The sequence below is a fragment of the Salvia hispanica genome, chromosome 1 (assembly GCF_023119035.1).
Source record: "Salvia hispanica cultivar TCC Black 2014 chromosome 1, UniMelb_Shisp_WGS_1.0, whole genome shotgun sequence".
NCBI classification, from domain to species: domain Eukaryota; kingdom Viridiplantae; phylum Streptophyta; class Magnoliopsida; order Lamiales; family Lamiaceae; genus Salvia; species Salvia hispanica.
In genome coordinates this window covers 14982395-14998761 of record NC_062965.1, presented here as the reverse complement: position 1 = coordinate 14998761, position 16367 = coordinate 14982395, and the positions used below count along the sequence as shown (strand labels likewise).

Genomic DNA, 16367 nt, shown 5'->3' with positions numbered 1-16367 from the left:
CGATGTCATGATCACCGAATTATGGCTTGAGGTTACTAGCTAGGATTTTGAATAAATGAAGAACTATATCGATTATGAGTGCATGAAGTTTTGAACCTTAATTTGATAAAATCATTTTATTATTCAAATAATTTTTATATGTGAAAGTCCGCTGATTAAATTGGATCTCAATGACTCAATTTAATTTACAAAATAATTTTGTTATACAAATAATAATTATGTGAACAAAATTTATTCATTATACAGATGCTAATAATTACGTGTATAACAAAATTTTAGTACAGAAAAATTAACTTACAAATCTAATAAGTTTGATCATATTATGTGCATCTATATACGTTTCTGGAAATAAATTTAGAATTTAAATTAAAACATTAAATTAAAATATGCATGGACGTGCATAATAAAATTTTTATGTATATAATATAGGAAAATAATAAGTTTACTAATTTTGTCAATAAATCCAAAGCATGGATACATGTGATATATCCGGTATCCAAATTGGATGGTCGTATGTCTAGAAATGACACTAACTCATAATTAAAGCAATTACAAGGAAGGTGACACTAATAAATATAGTTCATTATTGAATCATAATACTTCATTTTACTTCATTTTAAAAGCATCTCCAACGGCGGACGTCGCGGTAGGACGTCGCCGAAGTCCTACCCGACGTCCGCCATTGTGGAGCGAAAGGTCGGACACGCCCGTCCCATTAGCCCGTCGGATGTCCTCGGATATCCTCGCGACGTCCTACCTGCGGGGGTCGGACGTCCCGGTCGGACGTTCGAGTTAAAATTTAATTTAAAAAAAAAACTCTATAAATACGGCTCTATATATATGGCTCGTTAAATTTCGTAAATTTGAAACGTATAAATTGAATAATTGTGATTTTATTTTATTGCCGGAAGTCCTAGTGGAAGTCTTACATTGTGCAGTGGGATGGAAAGTCCTAGTGGGAAGTCCTAGTGGGAAAGACGCCACCGGAGATGCTTTAAGATTGTTTCATTTCGTTCTAGAAAAAATGAAGTAAAACATTTTATAATGAAGTTTAGAGTGAGCATTTCAGTTTCGGTTCAATTTTTTCCCAAGCCGAATTAAATCTGAAAAATCGAATTTAGTTCAAAATTCAAACTGAATCGAATCCGAAAAATAAAAAACCAAACTAAACCGAAAAACCAAAATTTTATGAAAATTTTAAAAAATCAAAAAACCAAAGAAAAATATATTTATATATAATATTTTATTTTATTTTATACTTCATCGTTCCACAAGAATATGCACTTTTGGTTGGACACGAGTTTTAATGTAACACCCCAAAAATGGGCCTAGACAGAAATGCTATTCCGAATTCAAAAGCAGAGAATTAAATATCGGTGAATAATTTGATATTGAAAATAATAATAACAATTACTATATTTTATAAGACTAGAAATGTGAGAATTAAGAATTGTAATTGAAATGAATAGAAATAATTTTAGAAATTATAAGTTGTCGGACGTTTTTGTCTATTGTCACAAAATTGTAAAAGAAATAAATTGATGTATTATATGAGTATAAAATATGACTGGAATCGAATAAAAAAAGGCAGAAATTAAATCGATGTTTGTTTACATAGGAGTATAATGTATATAGGTTTTGGAGTCTTAGGGTGTCACCGCCTCTTAAAATAACATTATATCACCATTCTTAGCCAATCATTTATACACGTCGATGAATAATAAGTTGTCACGTTGCAAAAAAAAATAAATTAAAATTCTGAAAAAGACGGCCAACAATATGGTGTACAGTACACTATACATCAATTTTTCTTGGCCAGCAATATCCGACACGCTATAGATTGTTTTGTAACGTTTATAATATTATTGTGTAGCGTTTATAATAGGGTAAACTGTTTCTAAAATCGTCAACTTTCACAAAAGGCTGGAATTTCCCGTGAACTTTAAAAGTTGCGTGAAAAATCATGAACTTTGCTGGGTTGTGCAAATTTCCCGAACGACCCGACCCTGTAGTTTTCCGGCGTAAACTTATCTTATATGGCAGCCGGAAGCGTGACTAGGCAGCCGGAACACAAAACTATGTCGTTTTGTGTTTTGCAAAAAAAAGTAAAAAATTAAAAAAATATCAGATTTTCATCAAAAATAGTCCTAATACGCTTTTGTGTAAAACTAGATTTCATCTAAAATCAGATTTCATCAAAATTCGCTGCATCCCGCTCGCTGGAGGAAGAAAAAAAAATCGTTGCATCCCACTTGGAGGAAATCGATTGGAGAAAATAACTGGTTGGAGAACATCACCATTCGAACTAAATCGATTTCACATCCTAATCCATCCTAATCCAGACAATTTCGACAAAAACGAGGTTAGATTTCTTGAAAGCCAGGTTCGAGTTAGGGTTTATTTCGAATTGCATTGATTCTACTTTTATGGAAATCGATTTAGGGTTCTAGTCGATGTTGCGATTTTAGTTATGGAAGAACTGAAATCGCAAGCTCAATCACACCTACGCACGATCCACAGCGTAATCGACACAACAACTCCACAATCCACACCACAACACCACCAATCAATGCCAAATCAACAAGATCAACACCAACTCAAGTAATCAACTAATAACACCAATTGCATAATGTAATACGGATGATTTGATAGATTCAGATGATCAAATAAGAACAAAGGAATTGAACGATAATGAAATGCGAACTAAACTAAGATAGAAGTGCTTCGGATCCACGATCCTCAGCCCGAGCTCAACGGAGAATCACCGGATTCTCACGATGACCCTAGCTTGCAAGCTAACACACTATTTTCATGACTGCAATTGAAGAAGATGGCCTCCCTCATTTTTGCCTTATCTCATTTCTGTTTTAGCAGCTGACGTGGCACTCCAGCTGGCACATAAGTTTTGTGATCGTAACAATCCATCCCCCTTAAGATTCCTTGTCCTCAAGGAATCATGGAGACAAGCCTATTGACCTTCTTCTTTATCATGGCTGCATCTCTCAAGCACACAAGGACTCCTTCTCTTCTTTTCTGTTTGGCTTTGCTGATTTCATTATAACTCTCATGTTGACGTGGCTTATTCCTCTCCACCTCAACTTGTATGACGACGATGAATTTGTGATTGCAACAATCCCTTCCCCCTAAGATTCCTTGTCCGCAAGGAATCATGGAACCAAGCTTCTTGTGTCTCATCTTTCCTAACTTCATATTACCAGCTAGTGGCACCATAACCAACTCCGTAAGCACGGATGTAGCAGGCTTCTCACCCATATGAACATACTTTCGATTGATCCCGTGACTCTCATTGATAACTCTCACTGAAATTTCACCGGAATCCTCTTTTTCCTCTGTCATTAAGCCTGCAAACTTCCTACAGTTAGTCCACAATTCTCTCAATTTGGTCATATAGTCGACCCTCTTCTTCCTCTTCCTGAGCTCCTCCTTGGGTTTACTAGAGCTGATCTCCACTATCTTCTTGATAGTCCATCCACATTTTCTAGTAACCAAACAACAAGAATAGTCCACAACAAGGTCGAAGACAGCAACCTTCTCAACATTGCTGACAAGTACATTTCTGATCACCCTGCACAACTCCTCAAATTTCGTAACTAATTCTTCCCTCTTTGCCTTCCAAGTGTTGTCGATCAGCTGTGTAAACATCAAAGGAGAAGAATTTCCCATGACATTTTCTGAAGCTTCATCCTTAAACTCCTCTGATATAACCTCATAAATCCAGTCCTCATTTGCTTCATTAAGTTTCCCTTCCAAATTTCCATCAAGTGAATCTGAATAGAAAGAGTAAGTATATTCACCCTCCTCACTTTTGGCAGAGCTTATTTCCTCACTACCCCCATTCCCTCTGCAGGCCTTCTTAGCCCTAAGCACTTCCAAAACATTTTCCTGCATATGAGTAGCTCTAGTCATGCCCCATCCCTTAAAGACCAAACAACTTACAAAGAAAACAGTAATGAGCTTCATCCTTCCCATAAGTTTAGTAACCCAAATGGACAGCCACTTCAGTGAAGGATGATTACTGCTTTTGAAAGCAGAAATCAACATAGTCTTAAATAGCAAACTTGCAATAAAATTGGTATAGGACATCTTCTCCTTATGCAACTCTTGCTTCACCTCCATTGTCAACTGATGCACTTTTTGTTTGCACTATAAATACCTGCAAGTATACAGAGTAGGTATAGTATAGCAAAAGGTTAGTACCGGGTATCGAACACGGGGAAGATGTACACAAAGTGTCTATCTTCTACTAGAACTCAATTACTATCTGGAGAAACAAGAATTGTTGGAAACTTTTTGAAAACAGTAAATATTAAAAACAGTAAACAATTAAATGCAAGCAAATCACGGAGAGAAAAGTATAGAGATAAGGGGAATTCCAGGGATGTGCTTTCGCTTTTATGGTTATACAAATTCCAAACTACAATACCCTAGCACAGTTAATACTTTGAAAGGACGAGTCACCTAGCTTATGCTCATGCGATACAAACGTTGATTACTAACATTAGGGTTGTCAATCCTAACACGTAACTCCAAAAAGCTCCTAAGACCCTTGAAAAGTCCTCACTCTCAATTAACAGTGCCGTTTTAAAGGAAGCTAACTGTAGTGTCTACTAAGTGGATCTAACTCGCTAGAACTCTGTCACAGTTATGAAGCAAATTGTATTGAATCATACATAATTGTGTCACTCAATTATGAAGCATCATGATTAACTTAGGGAAGAAACAAAGTAAAAACAAAACGGATATTAAATAGAAAACGGAATTGTATAACCAAAGTTGCTACTAACACATCCCTAGAATCCTATGAGTTTAGTTACACATGAATTGAATAAACTAAAAACATAGATTGAAGGGAAAGCAATTTGAACATAAAACTAAAACAAATAAAACCCGTAGGTTGAATCCTTGTCGTTCTTGATGTTCTTGAAATCCTTCTTCAACTCCTTGCACAATTGAAGTACTCTAGCTTTTGATCTCTATGAATGTGTTCTTGTTGTGTGTCCAAAAAAAAAACCAAAAAAACCCTTTTGATGAAGCTTGAGGTCCTATTTATAGGGGAAGATTATTCCTCATCATAGAAGGAAAAGATCTTCAAAATTTGGTAAATCTTGGAGCAAATCTAGGGCTGGTCGGATTCGCCGCCTTTCTCCCGGCGGGCCGCCGCACCTTGGCCGGCGGTCGCCGTGTTGGAGTCCAGAGACTCTGACCCTTCGGTGGCGGACCGCCACATGTCCTCCGGCGGTCGCCGGGCGAGACTCTTCTCCTAGCGTAAATTTCCGAGGCGGGCCGCCACATAGCTCTGACCGCCGGGCGCCGGCGGTCGCCGTACATCTTCGCGGCGGTCGCATGGTCGCCGTCTGACTCCAGATTTCCAGACTATGCGTTTTTACTCCCCTTTTCGGCTCAAATATGCACATTTCTCACAAAACACGTCAAAATACCAAAATGTATAGAATATGCAAATAATGGACATGTAGAGTGATTTTGATAACAAAAACGGACCAAATAATGGCCTTAAAACAGTGCAAAATCCGGGCGTATCAACTCCCCCAAACTTACATTTTTGTTTGTCCTCGAACAAAACACTAAAGACACAAGAATAGACGCACGGAATGCACAAGGACTAGACGTCATAATTGCCTCAAAAGATGAAAGAATAGATTAAGCATGGATTAACACAATCAAATCAAGCAAGGCTTAATAGTGCACTTTCATTACTAACTCGTGGAACACCTTGAATTCAAGCACTCACATGTGGCAAACTTCCAAAGATGGGAAGTGTTCTTTCTCTCACTCTCAAAGTGTATAAAGGTAAAGTGTAAATCACTCAAATCATGCATCATGCAAAGTTTACCATAGGCTTGCTCAAAGTCTAATCCCTCCTCTACTCAATGTGATTAAGCATCAAAAGTCCGAAAGGTCTTTCTTTTCGGTTGTAACGTAGGCTCTTTGGTAGGTGAGGAATATTTGGCTAAAAAGTGACTCAAATATAAAAATATCCCAAGTAGAGTTAAGATGACTCCACTTTTCTAAAACTTAAGGCACTTCTAACACTTTATTTTTCTCCTTCAATTTACTTTCAATCCTTTGATTTTATTTTCTTTTCACAACCTTTCACACATTTTTTTTTTTTTTACATCCTTTCTCTTTTTTTTTCTAAGATCAAGCACATATTTGGAATTTTTCTCAATTTCACAACTTGTACTTTCTTAATATTAAGCACACTACTTTTTATACTTTCCTCCTTATCTCTCCAATTCCTTTACAAAAGAAGATAACAAAAACTATACTAACCCAAGGAATTGTTCCCCCATTTATTTTGGCTTCCAAAGAAAAGGCTTAAAGGCTCAAAATTGGCTCCAAAGGAAAAAATTGAGAGGGTCGAAAATTTTGGATATAAAAGTAGCTAAGAAAAGACGGCCTAACATCCTCCTAAATCAACTTAAACACTATGTAAACTTAGGCAGACTAGGAGCAAGTTCTAGAAACATATACATGCATACAGATAAATCACACAAGAAAGAATTTAAGGCTCAAATCTCACAAGGTAGAAGCACGATTCAAGGCGAACAAGCAATTCACTAATTATGCACCTTTTCACCCAACCATCATATCAAAACGTTAAACCACACTTAAACATGGATGGAATATAATATCATTGGCAACTCGGTCTAATGTGTCCCTAAGCATGCGTGTTTCTAAGTTCTTCATGTTATGTTCATGACATGGATTCAAGAAAACATTTTTAGAACACAAAAATCTCCTACGGGATTTTGGAAAATTAAAGCAAAAACAAACAAAAAGAAAACCCTAAACTCACGGTCCACCACTTCATCCCCCCAAACTTATTTACAACAAAGTGTAAAATAAGTTTGTAGAGTCGGTAGGGACGTGAGTATACTACTGAAAAAAAAACGTACCCTGAAAAATTTCGCGTAGAGGTTGAGCGGGGCGAAAATTCGAAGAATTTCAAAAAATCGTATTTGGAAAATTTTGCCCAGGTGGCGGTCCGCCGCAGCTTTGTTCGGCGGTCGCCGCACGTCAAAGATGCTTTCCAGCGTTCAGGTGGCGGACCGCCGCAGAGCTTGCGGCGGTCGCCACGGAGAGGTCGAGAACACTGCGAAAATTTTTGCAAAGCACAAAATTAAACCAAAACCAAAAATACTTAAAATTAAAGCAAAAAAAAACATCCAAAAACATGGTACAAATGCTCATTTAAAGTCATCGAGCTTGACTTCTTCAATCTTGAGGAGGTGGAGGGAAACGGGCGCTAAGATCCTCGAAAGCTCCAACGAGGTACGTGATATCACTCCTCATTGTCTCTCGTTCCTCTCTAGCTTCGGCGGCCATCCTTCGGAGCTCTTCATATTGTTGACGCCGATGAACGTCTTCCAAACGTTGTTGCTCCCAAAATTCTTGCTCCGCCGTGCGCCAATCGCCTTGAGCCGTCCACCCTTGGCGGTTGTAGGCATTCTCCGCTTGTTGCTCCGCCCATCGATTGTCCCAAGCGTTGGACATGTTTTGCATATAGGAGAAAATTTCTCCTAATTGGGCGGAGGTGTTGACTTGAAACTCCTCTTCCGGATTTGGCCTCCCGCGGCGGCGGTTCGCTCGTGTCCGGCGGCGATGTCCTTCCACTTCCTCTTCTTCTTCTTCCTCTTCTCGTTGTGGTTGGGATTGCGGTGGTGGCGGTGCTTCACTCCTTTGAGCTTGTGAATGCTCCGCGCCTTCTTCATAGTTATCAATGGCATCAAATGCGGAATCCTCATCGGGCTCAAATTGAGGAATGCGAGAGGGAATGTTCCTCTTTCTAAATTCCCCATTGACGGGGTTAGCCTCGATAGCTCTCCGGTGGGCGGGTGTGTCGAGCTTCCAATTGGCTTGGTTTGCCCAAACATCGACCTTGGTCAATTGCGGGAGTGGAACGGGAAAGTGATCCCCCGCTACTTGCATAAAATACCCTTGACCCCAATGATCGGTCTTCAAAAGCCCCACCGAAAATAGCACCTCATAAGTGATAAACTTTTCTCCACCATCCTCCGTCATACCGGCAAAAGAGACCCCCAAATGTTCGCCAATTGCCGTAATCAATCCCCCACAACAAATGACGCCCCCGTCTTTCTTCGTGATCCTATCCACATAGTAAGTAAAAAGACGGGGTTGCGAATTGATGAAGACTTGGCATAGCCCGCTGCATGCTCTTGCTCATTTGTCATCGCCCCCCAAACCTCTGAAAATTCATATTCATTGTCCTCTTCGGGGTTGGGGTCGAAGCAATGGAAGATCCCACTAAGCTCTTCCATGGTGAGCGAGTGCCAACGGTTCCCTAGGCGGAAATCGATGCTAAGTGGAAAATTTTGGCGGCGATCCTTAGTAACCTTTAGCGAGCTTAGGAACTCGAGAGTATACTTTCGAAACGATGGCCACTTCCTTTGGAACATGTAGACGAGGCCATTCCCATCACCCACGTCGCACAACTTCCAAAAATCCTCCATGATCCCCAAAGTTTGGAGAGGGAAATCGTGGGGATATCTAGAAGGTGCCGTTTCTCGGGCCGACACTTTCTTCCACATAGCCTTTTGCTCTTCCGTGGCAAGGCTAATGCCATAGTTCTTCGCATTCTCCGGTTTCCCTTTTGATCCCATTATCCTACAAAAGAAATTACACTCTTAAAAGAGCATCAACAAGTGGGAGATCAAAAGTTCCCCCAAACTTGCATTCAACCAAGTAAAAATGAAGAGATAAGAACTTATATGCAAGCTTGGGTACAATAGCATCCTAATTTTTAGCATAATAACATGTTAAGCAAAATCAACAAAATTAGGACACAACAAATCATCCCCCAACGTGAATTCATCCCCCATGCAGAGACGTATCAACCAAATATCCATAAAAACCAACAATCTCTACAAAATCACAAATATTGCAATTCATGGAAGTAATAATAGCCTCACAATGCTATGAACATGATTGCAACTTTTAAACACTATAAACCAAGAGAGAATCATCATTCACAACTTAATAATCACCAATCAAGCAAATTTTAAACCATAGAATTCAAAAATTCATACACATAATCATCCCCCATCATGAATTAAGAGATTCTACCGAACAATTCACCCAAAATAAAGCACAATCCATGGAAGAAGTAAAGAAAAACCCAGAAATTGAGTTAGGATTCATACCTTTTTGTGGAGAGAATTTGTAGAAGAAGAGCTCTAGACTTTGAGAGAATTGAGAGAATGATAGTGTGGGTGTGTGAATTTGGTGATTTATATAGGTGGGGGTTGTGTGCAAGGAAGGAATTTGAGAAGGAATGTGAAAAGGAATGGAAAACATACCTTTTATGGTGGAAATCCCGTCTCTGGACTGCGTGTGGCGACCGCCGCGTCTCTCGTGGCGGGCCGCCACACGGGCCTTCGTAAACAGCAATCCTGGCGGGCCGCCGCGGCCCGTGCAGCGGTTACTCTGGCCCGCCCTAAGCCCGATCCTTCCTGCACATGTTAACACACGTGTGGCGACCGCCGTGCTTTAAGTGCGGCGACCGCCACCCAATTTTTTTTTTTTTTTTTTTTTTTTTTAACATAACATAAAAAAAAACGAGAAAATAAAAAAAAAAAAATAAAAGAAAATTGGGTTGCCTCCCAATAAGCGCTTTTGTTAAAGTCGTTAGCTCGACTTGAAGTGGCCCACTAGTTGGGCGGATCAATAACTCGAGTGTTGAAAATTGGCATAGGGAGCAATTTGGTCCCTAGCTTCTTCCACCACTTGTACTTCCCCTCTTTCGTTTTGATGACGTATATCTCGGGGTCCTCTTTGGGTGTTTTCTTTCTCTTCTGTTTCTTCTTCTGTGGAGCAGATGTAGAAGAATTAGCATCACCCTTTTTAGAAGAGTGTCTTACCTCTTTGATAATGTAGATAGTGGAGGTAGAAGGATCCTCCGCTTCAAAGGGATCTTTGGACTTGGTCAAGTCGGTAGCCATGACTGCTCTGCACTGTTGTTCCATTTTTGCCCGCTTTGCCTCCTCAAACTTTAGCATTTCGCTCTCGATCTTATAGGTGGATTGACCATGATTATCACTGATTGTGATCTCGCCACGACCTACATCAATCAAAGCTTTGCAAGTGGCAAGAAAATCTCTCCCTAAGATTAGAGGGACGTTCTTGTCTACTTTCATGTCAAGCACAATAAAGTCGGCAGGAAAAATAAAATCATCGACTTTAACTAAGACATCCTCAATCATACCTACAGTCTTGATGGACGAGTTATCGGCCAACCTGAGTGTTACATCTGAAGATTTGAGTGGCCCGATGTTGAGCTTTTCGTAGTACTTCAGTGGCATGAGATTGATGGACGATCCTAAGTCGCACAGTGCTTTGTCAACCTTCCCTTCTCCAATTCGGCACCTAATGATGAACTGGCCCGGATCTCTTTGCTTCACTGCCCGTTCCTTTTGGATGATCTCGCTGCAATGATGCGGTAGCTTAAGGTCGGCTTTAGTCGGCTTTTTCTTCCTCATTACCGCCTCCCTTAGTAGCTTTGCATACTTTGGTATCTCCTGCAACGATTCAACAAGTGGAATGTTAGTATGGACTTTGCAAAACATGTTAAGGAATTGCTTGAACTGCTCTTCAAGCTTGAACTTCCTCTTTGGCTGAAAAGGGAGTACAATCCCGTTGTGCCGCACAAGCTCCTGCTTAGTGGACGATTCTGCCTTGTCAGTGGCGGGCCGCTGCGGGGTGTGCGGCGGTCCGCCGGCGACTGGGCAGTCCTGCCTGGTTGGTGTCTCTGCCGTCTCAGTGGCGGGCCGCTGCGGGGTCTGCGGCGGTCCGCCGGCGACTGGGCAGTCCCCAGATTTCTGCTTTGCCACCCACTTCTTGTTAATATCATCCACTCTTGCTGCTGCCTTTGCTCTATCCTCATCTAACTTCTTCTGAATTTGCTCCATTTGAGTGGTAATATTGGTTACAGCTGCCGAGATTGTGTTCATTCCTTGCTCGAGGTTGTTTATCCTTGCTTCGACCACTCCGATCTTGGTGTCATTAATCTTCCTATCTTGCGTAATTACCTCCAAAATCTTCGTGATTCCTTGTTCATACTTGTCTTCCTTCTTCATCGGCTCAACCACTCCTCCTTTGCTAACATTAAATCCTGCAGGGGGTTGCAAGTAATTATTGTTAGAATAAGAAAGATTTGGGTGCGGACGGTTCCCATTATAATTATTGAAATTACCGCCCCCCTGATTAGGGCGATAATTGTTATTGTAGTTTCTGGGACCGCCTCCTTGCACGTAGTTGATTTCTTCCACAGTTGATATGGCAGTTTCGGGTGCATTGACCGCCACTATGGAAGTTGCCGGAATTGGATCTTCCTTCCTCGAGATGTCCATTTGATCAATCCTGACTCTAAGTTCTGCTAACTCCTTAGCAAAAGAACTTTCTTCGGCCTCTTCTATGGCTGCTACTCTTCTCGTGGCATGCCTTTCCTTAGACCACCCCCGACTGTTGGTGGCGAACTCCTCGATCACCGCCATGGCATCCTCTCCTGTCTTTCTTAGAAATCCTCCATTTGCCCCTGAATCAAGCATAGCACATATTTTCTCGTTAAATCCATTATAGAGGATTCCTACCTGATGGTCTATGGAAAAACCATGGTTTGGGCATTTTCGAAGAAGAGCTTTGAAACGAGCAAATGCCTCATAGAGGGGCTCGTCATGGCCTTGTGTGAACTGAAAGATCTCACTTTTGAGCTTCAAAATAGTGCCTGGCGGGTAGTATTTGTCGAGGAAGGTAGCTACGATGTCCTTCCATGTGGAGACCTTTTCTGGTGGCATACACTCAAACCACTCTTTAGCAGAATCAATCAAGGAGAATGGAAAAAGTCTTACCCGTATGGCATCGTCGTCGACACCATTTAATTTCAGAGTGTTTGCGATTTCCACGAATTTGGAGAGATGGCGGTTAGCATCTTCAGTCGCCCTACCTGCAAAAGGAGTTTGCTCGACCCTTTGGATAAGGGGCATGCGTAACTCAAAATTGTTAGCATCAATACGAGGGCCGTTAGGAAAAGTGATCATATTCCCATGATTGAACATGTTCATCACAGGTAATGTTTCTCTGTTCTTCTTTTCCATGGCTTCTCGGGCTGCTCTCTCCGCATCTCTCTCATCCATCAGCAACTTCACCATCTCCTGCAGCTTCTCAATATCTGTTCGGTCACCCATTGTTCCTGATCCTTTTTCACTTCTTATTATTCTACGAGTTCTTTCAAGTTCTAAATCAAGCGGCTCTAAGATGTACTTCCCAGAACGCGTTCGCATACAAAACCTGCAAGACTCGAAAACAAAAAAAAAAAAAAACAAATTAAACTAAAAAAAAATTAAAACAGAAAGCAATAAAAATCCAAAGTAGTAAAATTATCCGTTTGAAGATATCACTCCAAAGTGAATTGTCTTCCCCGGCAACGGCGCCAAAAACTTGATGCACTTTTTGTTTGCACTATAAATACCTGCAAGTATACAGAGTAGGTATAGTATAGCAAAAGGTTAGTACCGGGTATCGAACACGGGGAAGATGTACACAAAGTGTCTATCTTCTACTAGAACTCAATTACTATCTGGAGAAACAAGAATTGTTGGAAACTTTTTGAAAACAGTAAACAATTAAATGCAAGCAAATCACGGAGAGAAAAGTATAGAGATAAGGGGAATTCCAGGGATGTGCTTTCGCTTTTATGGTTATACAAATTCCAAACTACAATACCCTAGCACAGTTAATACTTTGAAAGGACGAGTCACCTAGCTTATGCTCATGCGATACAAACGTTGAAAGGAAGAGTCTCGCCGGGCGAGACTCTTCTCCTAGCGTAAATTTCCGAGGCGGGCCGCCACATAGCTCTGCCCGCCGGGCGCCGGCGGTCGCCGTACATCTTCGCGGCGGTCGTTGGTCGCCGTCGACTCCGATTTCCAGACTATGCGTTTTTACTCCCCTTTTCGGCTCAAATATGCACATTTCTCACAAAACACGTCAAAATACCAAAATGTATAGAATATGCAAATAATGGACATGTAGAGTGATTTTGATAACAAAAACGGACCAAATAATGGCCTTGAAACAGTGCAAAATCCGGGCGTATCATCAACCAATTTGATACTAAGCAACCATGTTCACTATACAATTTGATATTCCTTATCCTCAAGAAATCATGAGGACGAACTTCTAGAGTTCCTTCTTCTAGCTTCATCTTTACCCTTGGCTTAGGATACCAAATGAACAACCACACAGACACACAACAATAGGCTAAGATAGGTAAAATAACAGTCATCTCTCTCAGTGAGGCATTTTGTCGAGCATGAGATAGACATTCAGTTCCCTTGAGTTGATTCTGCTCTAATTCCATGCCCTTTATCACCTGGCCATGGTCGATTTTTCCACCACCAACCCTTGCATCAAGACAAAATTGCAATGAAAAACTGCTGTAATTTCCAAATTCTTCAGAATTACCAATAACATCCTTCCCTAACATCATCGATTCTTCCTCAACAACACCACTAAGTTGCTCAGTTGAACCATCGTCCACAATTTTAGAAAGATCTAAATCTCTCACTGAATATTATGCTGAGTTATGAGAGAAGCTCAAAACGTGTGATTTAGAGTCAATAGAGTTCACCTCCGTCGACTTTGAGTTGTGCGGCTCCTCTGTTTTCTGCCACGGAGTCAGCGCTACCTCCACTCCAATCTTCAAATCTATATCCATTCCTTCATATCTTCCACTGCTATGTTGCTCCATTAGATCTTCATCAGCAATTGCTAGATCAACATCAATTGATTTATGAAAATCCAGATCGTCGGAGAATTTAGGAAGCTCCAATTGTGATTTACAGCTGCTGGAACTCGCATCCTTCGTCTCCATCGTCGAGCGCAGATCTTGAAGTGACCTCAGTATCTTATCTAATTTCGCCTCTTGTTCTCGCTGGATTTTGCAGAAAGATGCAACAATCCTCTCCCATACATTCTATCACTCCAACTCTATCTTCTCCGCCTCTGTCAATCGCGTCGCCAACGTCATTTTCCGAGGAACGTTGGCTCTAGATACCATTTGTTGCGATTTTAGTTATGGAAGAACTGAAATCGCAAGCTCAATCACACCTACGCACGATCCACAGCGTAATCGACATAACAACTCCACAATCCACACCACAACACCACCAATCAATGCCAAATCAACAAGACCAACACCAACTAAAGTAATCAACTAATAACACCAATTGCAGAATGTAATACAGATGATTTGATAGATTCAGATGATCAAATAAGAACAAAGGAATTGAACGATAATGAAATGCGAACTAAACTAAGATAGAAGTGCTTCGGATCCCCGATCCTCAGCCCGAGCTCAACGGAGAATTACCGGATTCTCACGATGACCCTAGCTCGCAAGCTAACACACTATTTTCATGACTGCAATTGAAGAAGATGGCCTCTGGCCTCTGTATTTATACTCCTCATTTTTGCCTTCTCTCATTTCTGTTTTAGCAGCTGACGTGGCACTCCAGCTGGCACATAAGTTTTGTGATCGTAACAGTTGAATTGTGGGTTCAAATCGATTTAGGATTCTATTCGAATTGTGAGTTCGAATTGTGAGTTCAATGCAAATGTAGTTTTAACTTAATTAATTTATCCTTCTTGTTCGTGTCTTCTTTATTAATTACTCCAGCAGCTTCTGTTTCTTCCCTTCTACTGCTGGAGGATCATCTGCTTGAGTTCAACTTGGGAAACTCATTGTTGAAGGGAGAGAAGAAGTGCTCTGAATTTGAAGCAGTAGGGAGAGCTTGTGATGCTTTCTTGAGGAGAGGGAACTCATTTTTGGTTGAAATTCTCGAATTGATTTGTATAGTTGTGGGACTGTAGTTCTAATCTCGTAAAAGCTTATATATATAGGTTTTTTTATGCCTAACTTCAGTGATGTAACAAGTTTTCTGGATGTAGAAGATGAAATTGTTTTAGTATTGCATCTAGTAGTATTTTACATGAATTGTAATTTCTGCTATTTCTGCAATTTGTAACACAGTCATTTTTGCAATTTGTAACAGAATGTAATTTCTGCAATTTGTAACACAAAAGCATAAAAAATCGGTAAGATGTTTGACGTTTGTTTAATTCTGATTTTAGGGTTATACGGTTTTTGTGTTTAATTTGGGGGGTTTTGTATTTTAAAATCTGGTTTTAAAATTATAAAATTTAAAATCCATGTCATTGCACACATCAGCGTCCACGTCACACACGTCAGCACTCTACTTAGTCGGAATATCCGACTCGGGAAATTTGCACACGGGAGCAAAGTTCATGATTTTTCATGCAACTTTTAAAGTTTACGGAAAATTCCAGCCTTTTATGAAAGTTGACGATTTTAGAAGCAGTTTACCCTTTATAATATTGTTGTGTAGCATTTATAATATTGTTGTATAAGTGGTGTCCCGTTGTCATTTTAAGAGAGGTTGTCATTTTAACATAAATCTATATGGGTATGTTTATATTTTCATAAATTGAATTAAATCCTTCCACCTTATAAAAATAAGGCACGAAACAAGTATGTGTTTTGGGATATGGATTGGATTGAATAAATTTAGTTTAGAAGTTAATGGAGAATTCTAGAAAAAAATAATTAACAAGTGTAATAGTTAAATGATGCCACTTGTCTTAGTTTGCTACCATATATTATTATAATAATTAGAAGCTAATTTAAAGGTTGGAGAAATGCCACTCTTCTCTTTCAATTTTTCTCGGCATATGCAAAATTTGATCACTTATAAAACTCTATCAATTGGGTAGAATTGAAATGTTAGCATATGCATAATTTGATCACTTAAGAATTTTAATATTAAGAATATCATTGGAAAACTGGATAGAATTGAAATGACACTCTATCATGGAAAATTGGGTAGAATTGAAATGATTTGATCGTTATAGAACTATATTATGAAAAACTGGGTAGAATTGAAATGATTTGATCATTTAGGTTATAGAACTTTATCATGGAAAACTGGATAGAACTTAAGAATTTTAACACACGCTCTATCATGGAAAACTGGGTAGAATTGAAATGATTTGATCACTTAGGTTATAGAACTCTATCATTGGGTAGAAGTTAAGAATTTTAACACGCCCCAATTGGAATGAAGATATTATGATCACTTAAGAATTTTAAGGATATTATGATTGCTTAAGAATTTTAACACGCCTCAACCCCAAGATATTATAATCATTTAAGAATTTTAATATTACCCTTAGAAATGGGTCATTCACTCCTTAAAAGACATGAGGAGGGTTATACATACTTTAATAAATAG

General features: G+C 39.8%; 1 non-coding gene across 1 annotated transcript; it reads left to right on the top strand.

Annotated features, from left to right (window-relative positions):
• The first annotated feature begins 11664 nt into the window (after positions 1 to 11664).
• Positions 11665 to 11771, top strand: LOC125202955. Its single transcript, XR_007173280.1, has one exon. It is a non-coding gene; the product is annotated as a small nucleolar RNA R71 (small nucleolar RNA).
• Positions 11772 to 16367: the final 4596 nt, after the last annotated feature.